This window comes from Triticum dicoccoides, chromosome 2A, assembly GCF_002162155.2.
Source record: "Triticum dicoccoides isolate Atlit2015 ecotype Zavitan chromosome 2A, WEW_v2.0, whole genome shotgun sequence".
In the NCBI taxonomy this organism is placed as follows: domain Eukaryota; kingdom Viridiplantae; phylum Streptophyta; class Magnoliopsida; order Poales; family Poaceae; genus Triticum; species Triticum dicoccoides.
In genome coordinates this window covers 266149467-266159884 of record NC_041382.1, presented here as the reverse complement: position 1 = coordinate 266159884, position 10418 = coordinate 266149467, and positions in this window count along the sequence as shown.

Genomic DNA, 10418 nt, shown 5'->3' with positions numbered 1-10418 from the left:
CGCTGGGGCTGCATCTTGCCAACCAGCTGTCCTCTCCTGCACAAAAGCGGGTCATGAGGCTTGTTAGTGCGGCCATTGTTCTTGGCTTTTCTTGGCCGAGGTGTCTGGCGAGCCATTCGTCTCGAACGTTATGCCTGAAAGCTGCTAAGGCTTCGGCGTCCGAACAGTCGACTATCTGATTCTTTTTAGTGAGGAATCTATTCCAGAATTGCCGAGCTGATTCTCCGGGCTGTTGAGTTATGTGACTAAGATCGTCTGCATCCGGAGGGCGGACATAGGTCCCTTGAAAATTTGCTCGGAAAGCGTCCTCGAGTTCTTCCCAACTTCTGATTATGTTTTCGGGAAGGCTTTTAAGCCAATGCAGGGCTGGCCCTTTAAGCTTCAGGGGTAAGTATTTTATGGCATGGAGGTCATCTCCTCTAGCCATATGTATGTGGAGGATATAATCCTCGATCCAGACTCCAGGGTCTGTTGTTCCATCATATGCCTCTATGTTTACGGGTTTGAATCCCTCTAGAAATTCATAGTACAGGACCTCATCAGTGAAACATAGGGGGTGTGCGGCGCCCCTGTATTTGGGTGTGCCGGAGTATGATGATGGCTTTATTGCATTGCTTACGAGAGCTTGCTTTCTTGGCCCGTAAATGGACCTGACTGGGCCCTGATGCGATCCTTAAGTGGGTCGCATGCCGATTTAAGTGCGGTGCTGCTTGCCGCTTTATGCTGGCCATGGGGTCGTCTATCCGACCGTGTGGGTTTCTTATTTTTTGAATGCGAGGGCTCTAGGGCCTCTTCGTCGAATTCGGGCAGTAGCCTTCTCTTCGGATAGCTTTTAGTGCGGCGACTATCGCCGTATTTATCTGCGGTATTGATTACTTTGCTCCATCGGATCCTGAGTGCATCTTCCGCCGTTTTTAGCTTCCGCTTCTGCTTTTTCAGGCTGCGTGCTATTGCAACGAGCCTCTTGTGGAGATTCTTCTGCTTCGTGGGTTTATCCGGCGTAAGGTTGTCCGGAGTGCCGTTTTTGCCGGGGGAGGGATGTTCGGTTTCTCTATCCGTGTTGCCTTGTTCGGACGGTTGCTCTAAGGCCTGCTCGTCATCTACCGGCTCATCCTGCTCTATGGCTGGGTCTTTATCGAGGCGGGGCTTGGGTTGGCGTTTACGCCGACGCTTTGATTGCTTTTCGAGGGATTGGTCCCCCGTTCCATCCCCTTTTTCCTCGTTGTCGTTTCCTTTAGGGGTATCCACCATGTACACATCGTGAGATGGGGTGGCTGTCCAATGCCCTATGGGCGTTGGCTCATCTGTATCTCCTGGATCGTCGTCCATGCTGTCGATGTCTGCGGAGTCGAAGTTGAGCACGTCGTTTGAATTGTCGACAGTGGCTACCAAGTGGGTGGTGGGTGGGCTTTGAATTTCTTCATCGTCTGTATCCCATCCTCGCTGACTGTAGTCCGGCCAGGGCTCTCCTGATAAAGAGAGAGACTTTAGAGAATTCAGGATGTCGCCAAAAGGCGAGTGTTGAAAGATGTCCGCGGCGGTGAACTCCATTATCGGCGCCCAATTGTATTCGATCGGTAGGGGCGCGGGGGGTTCGGAGTTCGGAGAGGAATCCGGCTCCTTGGAGTCACGGGCCGTTCAACGCGGGGCTGACGTTCGGCTCGATTGCCTTTGAGATCGTAGCCCCCGAGGTGACGTCCAACCGCTCATCCTCGATTGGCGCAATAGGCTCTGAATAAAGGGTCGGAACCGGTGCTTGTGCGGCCTCCAGGGCACTATTCGGCGGCAGAGCTAGATCGTGCCTCTCGACACAGTGCAGCGCGCTCAGCTGTGGCTTGAATCCATTGAAGGTCGAATCCCTGCGGGTGTCTGCCGTGTAGTTTAAGCTTCCAAACCTGACCTGATGGCCAGGGGCATAGCTTTCGATCTGCTCCAGGTGGCCAAGCGAATTGGCCCGCAGTGCGAAGCCGCCGAAGACGAAGATCTATCCGGGGAGAAAAGTCTCACCCTGGACCGCATCATCGTTGATGATCAAAGGAGCCATCAAGCTCAAAAGTGAAGACATAGAGGGACTCTCAATGAAAGCACCAATGTCGGTGTCAAAACCGGCGGATCTCGGGTAGGGGGTCCCGAACTGTGCGTCTAGGCGGATGGTAACAGGAGAAAAGGGACACGATGTTTTTACCCAGGTTCGGGCCCTCTCGATGGAGGTAAAACCCTACTCCTGCTTGATTAATATTGATGATATGGGTAGTACAAGAGTAGATCTACCACGAGATCAAGGAGGCTAAACCCTAGAAGCTAGCCTATGGTATGATTGTTGTATGATGAAGTTGTCCTACGGACTAGAACCCTCCGGTTTATATAGACACCGGATAGGGTTAGGGTTACACAGAGTCGGTTACAATGGTAGGAGATCTTGAATATCCGCATCGCTAAGCTTGCCTTCCACGCCAAGGAAAGTCCCATCCGGACACGGGACGAAGTCTTCAATCTTGAATCTTCATAGTCCTGGAGTCCAGCTGAAGGTATAGTCCGGCTACCCGAACACCCCCTAATCCAGGACTCCCTCAGTCATGTACTTCGATGGCTCAGGCGTCGTTTTAACGTCCCCGGCTGGAGACACAGTCCAGTACGTAATCCAAATATTATACAAAGACTCCAACAATGCAGCCGAATACGAGGCCTTATTGCACGGTCTTCGAATGGCTACCTCCATGGGCGTACAACGCCTGGAGGTGCGCGGGGATTCAAATATCGCAATATCCCAAATAAATGGAGACTCCGATGCCAAGGATCTGAAGATGGCGGCCTATCGTAACGCCGTACTCAAAATATCAGCCCGGTTCGAGGGACTCGAGTTCCATCATGTGGCTCGAGAAAGTAATCAAGTGGCGGATGTCCTCGCTCGCATGGGTGCCAAGAGTGACCCGTGCCGCCTAACATCTTTCTTCAAGCCATCCGTGGTGTGGCAGGATGAGAGCGGCAACACTAGTCCGAATCTGACTATACCCCCAGATTCTAAACACAATACCAATATCATTGGGGGCTCAGCCACCGAAATAACACCATCGACCCATCTAATAATGGCAGTAACTGCCCGATGGACCGAACCGTTCTTGGCGTACCTTAATAGGCGAGAGCTCCCTGTGGACCAGAATGAGGCTCGCTATTCGAAAGCCTACAAGGTCCATGACGGAGAGCTCTACAAGAAAAGTGCTACCAGAGTCCTTCAAAGATGTATCTCTGAAGAAGAAGAAAGGCAACTCCTGGCTGAAATCCATGTTGGCCTCGGCGGTCACCAGCCGTGGCTCAGGCCCTTGTAAGTAAGGACTTTCGAACATGTTTCTTCTGGCCGACGGCCCGAGCAAATGCATAGGACTTGGTCCAACATTGTGTCGGATGCCAGCTGTTTGCCAATCAAAGCCATATGCCGCCTACTGCTCTACAAACAATCTTCATTACTTGGCTACACCAAGACCTTAAACAGGTCCAAAAACTATCCGGATGCATGGCATCTTTAAGCCGCTTTATCTTCAGACTGGGAGAAAAAGCATTGCCACTTTATCGCCTTCTCCGACGTACCGACCACTTCAAGTGGACGGAAGTAGCAATAGCCTGACTGGAGGAAATAAAAGCTCTTTTAGCGAGCAACCCAATCCTGGCCGCGCCAAACGTCAGTGAACCGATGTTATTATACATCTCGGCAAGACACCAGGTGGTGAGCGCAGTCCTCGTCGTTGAGCGAGAGGAGGACGGACATAAGTTCCAACTCCAGAAATTGGTATACTACATATCCACTGTCCTCACACCATGCAAATCCCGGTAACCTCATTATGAAAAGATAGCATATGCGGTATTCATGGCATCCTGGAAGCTACGACACTACTTCCAAGAGTGTTGAATTATGGTGGCTTTCGAAGTACCACTTAATGATATAATAAATAACTGCGATGCTACGAGTCGGATTGCCAAGTGGGATATTGAGCTCCTACTATTTGAAATAACATATAAACCACGCCGGGCCATTAAATCCCAAGTATTGGCCGACTTCGTCGCCAAATGGACAGAGGCTGAACTCCCTAAAGAGTATGACACATATTCCAACTGGGTCATGTACTTCGATGGCTCTAAAATGTTAGCTGGTTTAGGAGCAGGCGTCGTTTTAACATCCCCGACTGGAGACACAGTCCAGTACGCACTCCAAATATTATAAACATACTCCAACAATGCACCCGAATACGAGGCCTTATTGCACGGTCTTCGGATGGCTACCTCCATGGGCATAAAACGCCCGGAGGTGCGCGGGGATTCAAATCTCGCAATATCCCAAATAAATGGAGACTTTGATGCCAAGGATTAGAATATGGCGGCCTATCGTAACGTTGTACTCAAAATATCAGCTCGGTTTGAGGGACTCGAGTTGCATCATGTGGCTCGAGAAAGTAATCAAGTGGCGGATGTCCTCGCTCGCATGAGTGCCAAGCGCGACCCGTCTCGCCTAACATCTTTTTGGAAAGGCTCTTCAAGCCATCCGTGGTGTGGTAGGATGAGAGCGGCAAAACTAGTCGGGATCTGACTATACCCCCAGATTCTGAACACAATACCGATATCATTGGGGGCTTAGCCACCGAAATAGCACCATCGGCCCATCTAATAATGGCAGTAATTGCCCCATGGACTGAACCATTCTTGGCCTACCTTAATAGGCGAGAGCTCCCTGTGGACTAGAATGAGGCTCGCTATTCGAAAGCCTACAAGGTCCATGATGGAGAGCTCTACAAGAAAAGTGCTACCGGAGTCCTTCAAAGATGTATGCCTGAAGAAGAAGGACGGCAGCTCCTGGCTGAAATCCATGTTGGCCTCGGCGGTCACCACACCGCGGCTCGGGCCCTTGTAAGTAAGGCCTTCCGTACAGGTTTCTTCTGGCCGACGGCCCGAGCAGATGCACAAGACTTGGTCCAACATTGTGTCAGATGCCAGCTCTTCGCCAATCAAAGCCATATGCCGCCTACTGCTCTACAAACAATCTCCATTACTTGGCCTTTTGCGGTCTGGTGGCTTGATATGGTGGGACCCCTTAAATGAGGAAGCCATAGGAAAAAATATCTGCTAGTCATGATAAATTCACCAAGTGGATAGAGGCTAAACTAGTGAAAACAGCTGAAGTTGGACCGGTGATAGACTTTATATCTGGTGTCGTGCACCGTTATGGTGTCCCACACAACATCATCACCTATAAAGGCTCCAATTTCACAGTCGATGAAGTGAAATCCTGTTGTGCTAAATTGGGCATTAAACTCGATTACGCCTCAGTCTATCATCCACAAACAAACGATCAAGTCGAACGAGCTAATGGTCTTATTATAAGCGGCATTAAGCCAACACTAGTGCGGTCGTTGAAAGAATTAGACAAGCACTGGGTTGAGGAGCTCGACTCCGTACTATGGGGGCTACCAGATACACACCGTTCTTCATGGTGTACGACGCAAAGGCAGTTTTGCCCTGCGGCATCATTCATGACTCACCTTGAATGCGCATGTACGAAGAGAGAGAGGCCGAGCTCGATCGGCAGGACAGTCTGGATGCCCTGCATGAGGAGCGTGATGCTGCAAAACCCCGTTCTGCATTCTATCAATAACAGGCTCGCAGATACCAAAGCAGAGATGTGCGGGCCAAGACTTATAATGTTGGTGAACTCATTCTACACTTCCCAGAAAAGAAAAAGGACAAACTCAAGACCAAGTGAGAGGGTCCCTTCATCATAGATGAGGTTCTCACTGGAGGTGCGTACCGCCTGCGTGATGCATATGACAATCGCCTAGAGCCAAACCTGTGGAATGCCAGAAGACTCCGAAGATTCTACGCCTAGAGTCGTACTCTTTGTTTGTCTTCTTCTCCCTTTGTTTTCCTTTTTTACCCTCTTTAATTTTTATCTAGCTCTTTAGCTCTCGTGCGGCCAAACTGCACACCTATGATGTGCACATCCTTAAATGTATACACTCATAATACCTGGGGGCTTCTTTTACAGAAGCTTATTATTATTTTCCGAGCATCAAGCTCAACACGTATGTGTCCTCTTCAGCATATGTACCTTTTCTTCGCCATTATATGCATCGCTATGACTTAAGTTATTGCCAAGCTGGGTTGCCTGGTGTCGTGGTTCTAAGTCTGACAGTAGATTAGGGGCTACGATGAAGTTGTGCACACAAGATTTATCAGTTCAGGCCCTTCGCGGAGGAAGTAACAGCCCTACGTCTTGGTGCCCTGAGGCGGTCGACTGGATTATGCATGAAGTTACAGGGGGTGCGAACCCTTGTCTTAGTGGTGGGGGTGGCTTATATAGAGTGTGCCAAGACCCCAGCCAGCTCATGTTACAAGGAGTTCAATGTACATAAAGGTGAGGCGTTACTGGTAACGCCAGCAATAAAGTCATATAGATGATCATTAACACTACAGAGTGAATGCCTGACCGTTGCCATCCTGAGTGACTTTAGATCTTCTGTACTCCGAGTGGTTTCTTTTACGGTCGAGTGATGGTGTACTGGTCGAATGGAATTGGGCTATCCGAGTGGAGTTGCTGGTCTAGTGGGTTGCACTCTGAGGTGATTCCAGTCGGTGGAAATTACTGTGCTTTGAATGATGTTGATCTTTGGGTAGTGTCCTTGTGAAGGGCGTCTAGGTCAGGCCCATTACCCTACCTTGGGTACATGTCATTGTCGTTAGCCCCCGAATGGATCGAGGTCCAAGGAAAGGAAGAGGTTGGAGGTAGTTCCGACTCAATTTTTATGCTCCAGAAGCATCTTGCTTGGGAAGGTGAACTATTTTTGAAACTTCAACCTTATTTTCAGTCACCTTGAACCATTCAGAACCTATCGAGTGAACTTATACTGGAACACTTCGAATGTTGGAGAGGAACAAAATCTCTGGCATGATTGACTGTGCTGCCATCTCCGGATCTCACGGGATTCGAAATTTGGGGAAGAGCGCGGGACGGAGTGCGCCGCAGTAATCAGGACGGATTAGGCAAGGGTGCCTCGATTTCCACACCACCTTTTTCTCCATGTACCGAGCAAGCGACTATTGTAGGATTTGATAGGATTTCTTGGGCCCGCATGTCAGTCACTCGGAAACAGGCAAATAAAAGACTCCGCGGCCGGTGAGTCTGCACAGTGTTCCCTATTCTCCTTCTCTTCTCTTTTTTTCCACATCTCGCCCTCCGCCACTCTCGACACCAGCGCACCACTTGTGTGTAGTCCGAGGCGACGGGGAAGGACAAGACAGCGGCTCTGGAGGACGCCAAAAAGGCGATGGCAATGAAGCCGAAAGGGAAGAAGACGAGTCAGGGGGATCCTCCTCGAGGTCCGGCCTGCCGCCCGGCTGGATCCAGGGCGATTGGATCCGCTCCACGATCCAGCTAGAGGACATGGAGGATCTGGCCGCGGGAGGTTTGATTGCTCATGAATCTTGGAGGCTTCCCGGCAACGAGACTGAGCCACAGCCGCAGGAGGGTGAGTGCGTCCTCCTTGCGACTCATGTCAACCACGGATTCTCTCTGCCTCCTCATCCTATTTTCGGGGCTTTCTGAACTTCTTCGGAGCCCAGCTTCATCACTTTTCCCCCAACACCATCACGTATCTACCTGCGTTTGTTTCCATGTGCGAAAATTTCTTGGGCTGTTGGCCGCATTGGGGTCTCTTCAACATATCTTCACCTTTCTCTCTCGATTGGTGAAAAAAGCTAATCCGAATGATGAGAAGACTCACGTGATCAAGATGTGTGGAGGCCTAGGTATCCAGATGAGGAGCGAAAGTGCCTTTCCAGCCGTAATCCTTCTCGAGTCAGTTAGAGGGTGGCAGTCGACCTGGTTCTACTGCAAGGACCAGCCGACTCATGGTCAGTCGACTGGTCTCCCTCCCTTCTCCATGGAACGAGTCCAGCAGCGCACTTCCTTGAAAGTAACCCCAACAGAGAGAGCGGAGGTGAACATGCTGATGGAGCGAGTAGTCCAATTGGTCCAGGATGGCGTGACTGGTATGGACCTGCTAGAAGTGTTCCTCAGTCGACGCATCCAGCCGCTCCAGGATCCCGATTATCCTATGTGGATGTATTCAGGCATTGAGGACACCACTCGGATGCACCCGGAGGACGTCATCGAAGAGAAAGTGGAGCTGTGGTTGTAGGGCATCACCGAGAACAAAGATAACCCCCGGGAGTCCAGAAGAGTTCAACCATTTTGCGCCGGTCATGAACCTGAAAAGGTCTGTCTTTTCTTGTCGAGTGCTTATTTGTCGAGTGCATCTTCATTCTGATTTGTAACTTCCTTCGTGCCTGACTGATGTATATGTGTAATATTTTCCTTGTAGGTCTACATTGATACATATTCAATGCCCAATGGAGAGCAGGACCAGGAGGGAGAGGCGAGTGGGGGCGAAAGCGGTGATTGGAGACCCGATGATGAGGACGAGGAGGAGAGTGAGGATTCAAGCGACGGCGAGGAGGTCGACTCTCTGCCTTGTATTGAAAGACGCTCCAAGAAGACTCATGATCCTGCGATTATTCGCGGTAAGGCAGTTGCGCAGACCTCAAAGCGCACTCGGACTTCTTCTCCCGTCCCGACTGAGAAGGTGCCGAAGTAGCCCAAGATTGTGGCTCCTAAGCCTCGGAAGACTCTGCCCAAGATCAAGATCGACATTCCTGTCGCCTCTGGGTAAGTGTTTTGTTTTCTCCTTTGATACAATGATTTCTTAAGCAGACGTCGACTCGGTTTCTTGCTTGACCGAGTGAATTCAGGAACTTGCAGTGCTGCTACTTTTGGGACCTCAGTGGACATTTACAGGAATGAATATGACGCCAAAATGGAAGATGCGGCCACCTCCAGAGCAGGCGTGACTCTGCTATCTTGCTTCCACTCAGTTAATTGCCTTGCAGGTCGACTGATAAATTGCGGTCTGAACTTTTGCAGCACCACAACATGTGATTGAACTTCCAGACGATGACGAAGAAGTGCCACTAAGGCCCATGGGAAGGTGAGGTAGGAGCTCGGGCAGGAAAGCGCCGATCGGCAAGACAACCCAAACGACATCAGTGCCCGAGCCAGTGGTCCAGCAGACTAGAGATCTCAATCGAGCTCCCGTCACTTTTGCTGATCCCGTGCCGACTGAACACCCATCGGCATCGACTGCCCAAGACCCTGCTTCATTTGTTCAACCTCATGCCTCATACCCTCAAGTTGCTGCGACTGTCCCACCGTCTCCGCTATTCGTCACCATCACGTTCTGGACGATCAGGCAAGCGCTGCTAAGGAAGCTATACGCCAAGCAGGCCTGATGATGGAGCGGATGAAGACGATGCATGAGACCAGCTGACGACGACATGTACCTAGGGTAAGGTCATAGGCCTAACCTAGACACCCTCCCCAAGGGCATTGGCCTAAAGTCATGAGCATTCAAGGGATACCATCATTCACTCGACCATAAATACTCCACTCAGAAGATTCAAGTTCACTCAACCAAGGAGTACTCACTCGACCACAACAAGAATCACTCGATAGATAGAAGATCTAAAGTCACTCTGTATGGCAACGGTCAGGCGTTATCCTATACACTTAATAGTCATTCATGTATCTTTATTGTTGGTGTTATCAGTAATGCCCACCTTTATGTACCTTAAACCCTATGTAATTGTGGGCTGGAGGGGTCCGGCGCACTCTATATAAGCCACCCCTCCTCTGGCACAATGGTTCGCACCCCCTATAACTTCACACATATTCCAATCGAACGAGCCTCCGGGCACCGAGACGTAGGGTTGTTACTTCCTCCGTGAAAGGCCTGAACTCGTACATCCTGCGTGCACAATCTCATCATAGCAAGGATCTTGCCTCTACATTCTTACCCCCCTACTTTACTGTCAGACTTAGAACCACGACAGTTGGTGCCCACCTTGGGGCAGGTGTCTTAGCGACTTTCCGTTGAGGTTGCAATTTTTTTTGACCCTTTTCATCATGGTTTCCGGCGGAGGTTTGGCCGAGGGCCGTGAGATCCGTCTCGGCGCACTCGTCTTCATCACCAACGACTCCGCTTGGCTTCGAGAAGCTCCTCTCGACGTCGAGGCGCTCCCCGTCCAGGGAGCGACGCATTTCCATGCGTGCGTTGGCGGTGTCCTACTATGGTAGCTGTCGACCCAGTATCGGTCGTCTCCCTCAGTACCTTCTCTCCCCGCTGCTCGCTGTTGCAAGCGATCCAGTCGGTCGCGGCTTCAGCGGTGGGTGAAGCATGCAGTGGCACGCCAGTCGGCCACCCCTCAAGTGGCGGCAATCAAGCCCGATGAATCTCTCTACGTCCTATTCGATCTGTCGACTAGTTCCGTCGAGACATTGTCCGAGTGCGACAGTAGTGACCCCGCGGCGGAGGTCCTGA